This window comes from Macaca fascicularis, chromosome X (assembly GCF_037993035.2).
Source record: "Macaca fascicularis isolate 582-1 chromosome X, T2T-MFA8v1.1".
In the NCBI taxonomy this organism is placed as follows: domain Eukaryota; kingdom Metazoa; phylum Chordata; class Mammalia; order Primates; family Cercopithecidae; genus Macaca; species Macaca fascicularis.
Window position 1 is genome coordinate 23560538 of NC_088395.1, and position 6356 is coordinate 23566893.

Below are 6356 nucleotides of genomic sequence, written 5' to 3' on the forward strand. Positions count from 1 at the left end.
TATATGTAACGCCACATTTAGAACCCAAACTTGCTTTTCACAAGTATGTGCTCCTCTGGGAACTGAGTTTCTCTTTCCACTTGTTTTATTCAGTCTCATCTCTAAGAATCCAAGCCATGTTTCAATGGCACCCACTCATATGAAGGCCCATGAAGGCAAATGGACTCCGATCCCATGGATGCACTGGTTATTTGAATAAAGCATTAACATGTCCACCACCATTAACCAGGGATCTCAGTCTTTGCAATGGATGAGAGAGCATCTTTATATCAGGAACTGCAAGTGTAAAAAAGACTACTGTCAAATACTGTCAAATTAAGCTGATGATACAGCACAGTGAGGTGTGAAGAATCCTCGGCTTTTTCAGGGACATACAGGGCAATTCTAAAGTCATATAGTCTCATTCAGAACCTCTGCCTCTATTACATCCTTGATCAGTGTAGGAACCTCCTCCTGTCATCCTCCTCCCCTCGTTGTCCCTCGCCACAACGTAGTATCTTATACCGCTTTATTTATACCCCATGGCTGAGCTGTGGAAGCCCGGTGGGTTCCCAGTTGTCCACTCAACTCACTACCACTGAGATGCAGTAGTGACTCTGTTTTTAGGGACCATTTCCCTGAGCACAGAAATAAAGGAAAATCCTGAGTTCCCTCAATGGAAATTCCAGGCACCCCGCTAGCCCTGAGAAGTAAATAAGCAACTTGTTAAGGAAAAGGGTAATAGTAGCCTAAAACAATAGCCAAGGAAGTTAGAGTCCAGAGATGTTGGTTCCTCTATAGAAATTAAAGATAATGTCTTGGCCAGGCATGGTGGCTCACGCCTGTAATCCCAGTACTTTGGGAGGCCAACGTGGGAGGATTGCTTGAGCTCAGGAGCTCGAGACAGCCTGGGCAACATGGTGAAACCTCATCTCTATCAAAAATACAAAAAATTAGCTGAGCATGATGGCGCTTGTCTGTACTCCCAGCTACTTGGGAGGCTGAGATGGGAGGGTCACTTGAGCTTGGGAGGTGGAGGTTGCAGTCAGCCAAGATCATGCCACGGCACTCCAACCTGGGTGACAGCGAGAGACTCCATCTCAAAAATAAAATAAAATAAAATAAAATAATGTCTTAACATATGTCCCTCAGTTGTCTTTCAGAATCTTGGACCCTCCCCACACACATACTGAGGACCCCCACCGAATGGATCCATTGGCACGTAGACTTCAAATAAAGGGGAATTGAAGACTGTCCAGTGGTGAACTCTGACCACTGTTCTCTGTTCTAAATTTCTTCCTGAGGGCCTTGGAGTCACACTCCAAAGCCAATTAACATTTTTTTCTGCTGACCCAAAATTTTTAAACAAAGCTTCCCTTCCTTAACCAATTGCAAATCAGAAAACCTCTGAATCTACTTACAACTTGTAAGCCCTGCTTCAACATATCCTACCCTTTTAGGCCAAACCCAATGTATAACCTCGATGCATTGATTTATGATTTTTGCCTATAGCTTCTGCTTTCTTAAAATTTAACCCTGCCTTTAAAAACCCTTACCTGCAAGCCATCAAAGAAGTCAGGATTTGAGCAATAGCTGCCTAGTTCTCCTTGCTTGGCATTCTGCAAATAAACACCTTTTCTTCTTTTGCTGCAAAAACCTCAGTGTGGATATCTGGTTTTACTACATCGGGCAAGCAGACCCCAATTTGGTTCTGTAACACCACTGTTCCAATCATGGCATTTCCCCATTGGAAACATCATTTATAATCAAGAGAAGAATCACAAATACTTAACACAGTTCTTCCCACAATACACTCAATAGTATCAGTTACAACATCTTGTGTGTACTGTTCCATAAGAGCCCACACATAAACTTATATCTGTCTAATTTGAGACTTATTTCCACATCCAAAGTAAAAATCATACCATGCCCATGGAGGCTTCAAGGCATTACGGGGACTTGTGCCTCAGCATCCATAAGGACTGAAAAAGTTTGGAAAGTGTTGTCAAACCACCAACACACTTTAACAAGTGGATAAAGTCTCTAGTTGCTATTAGAGAAGAATGGACCTCATCTTTACCCTAGACCTATTTGGGTTTTTTTTATTTTTGTTTTTGTTTTTTTTCTGAGATGAAGTCTCACTCTTGTCTCCCAGGCTGGAGTGCAATGGCGTGATCTCAATTCACTGAAACCTCCGCTTCCCAGGTTTCAGCAATCCACCTGCCTCAGCCTTGCGAGTAGCTGAGATTACAGGCATGTACCACCACACTCGGCTAATTTCTGTATTTTTAGTAGAGATGGGATTTCACCATGTTGGCCAGGCTGGTCTCGAACTCCTGACCTCAAGCGATTCACCCGCCACGGCCTCCCAAAGTGCTGGGATTACAAGCATGAGCCACCGCACCCAGCTATTTGTTCTTGAAAGAGGAGAAGTCTGGGTAGAAATGTGGTGTTGAAGGTGTTAGATCAACAACATTCCAAACAGCACAGACATTAGCAAGGTTTTCTAGGTCTTCATGGCCAGGTAGGCTTAAAACATTGGATAGGTTGTTAGGTAAAATGGTGATCTCCTTACAACACTGGATAGGTGATTAGGCAAAACAATGATCTCCACTCATTCCCTCCAACACGACTGCCAGTGCTCCCTCATCTGTTTGCTGAGGAGGAAACCTCTATAGACTCATTGGGCTATTACTCAAACCTATCCCTCATGTTCCTTCCATTCTGTTCATTGTAGAAGTAGACCTCAGAACATCTCTATATAAGTGACTGCACTCTACCAGCAGCTACTATTTTACTTGTGGTCATAGGTAATGGCCAGAGGAAAGCAGTTTCAATTTCCCAGTAACACATATGGATACTTAACAAACAGGAATTGCATTTCTTAGATTTATGTCTAATATGAACTATCAACTCAAGACAGCAGGTGTCTCAGAGACAAAGATGAAAGATCACATGGCCGTTATCATCAAAGAATTTATCAATGTGGTCTGTTTATGAGTACCAGTGTTGTGAACATTAAGCTGTTTTCTATTCTGCAACACTATTCTGGTGGTGGATGGGCAGCAAAAAGCCCCCATCCCAAAAGACCATGGAGAAGATGAAAAACTGCCTCATAAAATCTTTTCAAGGGAGATACGTAGGTGAGTGGAAGACGGCCTCAGAGCAATTCCTCACAAGCTTCCTATCCTCTTGCATTCTGAGAAGATTGCAAGGCATTCTGCCACATTTAGACAAACCATGCTCAAGTTCTGCCCTATGTGGCCTATATGGATACATATAGGGTGACCAGGACAAAATGTACATGCAGTGCCCTACACATGGATAACAGCTGGGAGTTCCTCTTCCTGGAACATCTTTAAATCAAAATATTTTCCCATTCATGGTGGAAGCTGGTGCTGTCCATTCCCCACCATATGTTCCTTCTATAGAACTTTAAGTTGCATAACTGGAGACCCACCACAATGAATGAGGGGAAGAGGGATGGTTTGAATGACACTAGTGAAACAGCATCATTAAGCTTCACTCACAGCCCTAAGTTATAGAAACATGAGATTAGTGTCTGACTCATTAGAAAAAAAATCTGAGGCTGGATCTATCCTTTCCAGAATTTACAAAAGGGGGCTCGTTGGGCAGTGACTTCTGTCTCCAGTAGAAGAAAAGTTTATGTCCTCCATGTGGAAATATGGATGATAAGAAAGGGAGTGTGATGGGATTTTCTCTACCATCAAGAGGAAAGAATGAAAAGAACTTCCTCCTTGCTTCAAACAAATGGCAAAGAGCATCTGAAGCCTTGTCTTACACCCCCGGAGTGTTGAAACACAGGGTTAGTAATAAGTTCATATAAGTGAAGTCAAGAACCTGGAGTTTAAGCTTCCCTGCCAGAAGATACAATAAGAAGCTGGCTTGAGAGCAAACTGCACTTTTGCCACATGCAGAAGAAAAGGCTGTAATTTCCAGTGTCACATGTGGAGGCTACAATATTGAATGGCTTCAAACGGTATTAAAATTAAAGTACCCAAGAGGAGCACTTGGAAATAAAAGAGGAAGCCCTACAGAAAAGTGGGCCAAAAATTCCTAGGAGCTAGGGCACATCTAGTGGCCAGGTAGAGAAAAAACATTCCTGAAAGCCTACCTTAAATAGGAGGTTGAACACAACCCCTCTCATTTAAGAGATTTTTCAGATGCTCTGTTATTGATTGAATCATGTATTTCAAAAATTCAGATATTGAATACCTAACATCTAGTATTTCAAAGCACACATTTATTTGGAAACTGGGGGGTTACAATAGTAATCAAAATAAAGTAAAGTTATTACAGTGGTCCTATTCTAATATGAATAGTGTCCTTATAAGAGGAAATTTAGACACAGACACAAATATAGGAGAATGCCATTTGAACATGAAGACAGCCATCTACAAGCCAAAATGAGATGGCTGGACCTAGATTGTTCCCTCACAGCCCTCAGAAAAAATAAACCCAGCCAATACCTTGAATTTCAACTTCTAATCAACACACACACATAAGATTTGAGGTGGAGAGAGAAAAGAATTCTTAGAGAGAGTTGTTGGTATGGTGGGCATTTTCTCCACATTCATAAGAGAGGAACAATGATTGCTTCTCACTTGATGTAAACCACTGACAATGAGATTCAGACAAGTTGACTGATGCCCATAAAGGTTGAGGGACACAGGAACTAGCATCTGACTTGTACAAGGAAAAACAAAAAGCTGAGACTGGGGGTGCCCCTGGGGCACAGTAAAAGTTCACCTGGTAAGTGAACAGCAATTCTACCGTTTACAGAAGAAAAATACTTGATTTCCAGAATCCATTTGCGGACCTGGGGGTAAAAAAAGAGCCTGAGAATAACTTTAAAGGAATGTCAGCCAAGAGAACCATGTGGAGGTACAAAAAGAGCTCAATACTGGTAGATACCACAAAATGCCAAGGAACCATTGGGGTGGGAGGGTGTGCAGTTTAAATGACCAATCAGAAGAAAGGCCCCACATGGGGCAGGGGCATGATGTCTGAAGTCCCCATGGGATCTTCCACTCAGGATTTCTTATCTCAGAACCCCATACTCACATTACAAAGCCAATCATGCAAGAGTGTTCTCCCTGAGCCCTTCTCTTGCTCTCTCAAGATCTCATCAGGGGGATAAAAATAAGCAAATACTCAACTGGAGTATAGATGGAGAAAATAAAGGCCAAAAAATGACTGCCATTTCCACTCCCAACCCATACATGCACGTCACTCGCAGGATTCCAATACTCAAGCAAGCCTCAGCTGGGAGTAGAAGATCTTTCCCAAGATTCAGGAAATGATGTATTATTACACTAGAATAAGCTTCTTACAAGATGGAAGTAGCCACAGGACATTTGGCTTTATGAGAGTAACCAGAAAAGCTATGAGAACATCCTGGGCTTTTTTCCCAGACATGGGAAGGACAGGTCAGCAACACAGTTTTCATAGAAAAAAGAATGAAGTTGTTTTCTTTTTATTAGACTTCTTTCACATCAGTTCAACAGGACTTGAATGAAGAAACAGTGATCAAAGTCCAATTTGACTATGCTCCAAAGTTATATGACAACCTAGAAGTCATATTAAGGACTGCAGGAGAGTCATCTACATTGTCACTATTTGATAACACAATGCCAGAGATAATGACACACTGTGACCTTTCAACCATCCACAAATATATTTTTCTATTACCTTCTAAGGGACTTTTAAAATTACAAAAGAAATTACCTAGAACCCTGACGTGTCACATTACAACAGGAAAACAGAGTAAAAATGCAGAAACTGGTATTCTATAAAATGAAGGGCTCCTTCACAGTAGCCAGCCCAGTTTGACTAGATGCCTGAAACTTCAGTGAAATCAACAGCCAACAAATACTGAATATTTTAAAGAGACATTTAAATATACAAAACCCTCAAGTCCAAACATCACATTTTCTCCACATTCATGAGAGAGGAACAATGATTGCTTCCCACTTGATGCAAACCATTGACAAAGAGATTCAGAAAAAGTTGACTGATGCCCATGAAGGTTGAGGGCGACAGTAACTAGTGTCTGAACTAGGCTTAAAAGTATGGGGACAGCCAGCACGGTGACTCACACGGGTAATCCCAGCACTTTGGGAGGCCAAAGCAGGTGGATCACTGGACGTCAGGAGTTCAAGACTGGCCTAGTCAACAAAATTAAACCCCCGTCTCTACTAAAAATATACAAAAAAAAAAAAAAAAAAAAATTAGCCGGGCATTGTGGCACGCACCTGTAATCCCAGCTACTCAGGAGACTGAGGCAAGAGAATCGCGTGAACCCAGGAAGTGGAGGTTATAGTGAGCAGAGATCACGCCATTGCACTGCAGCCTGG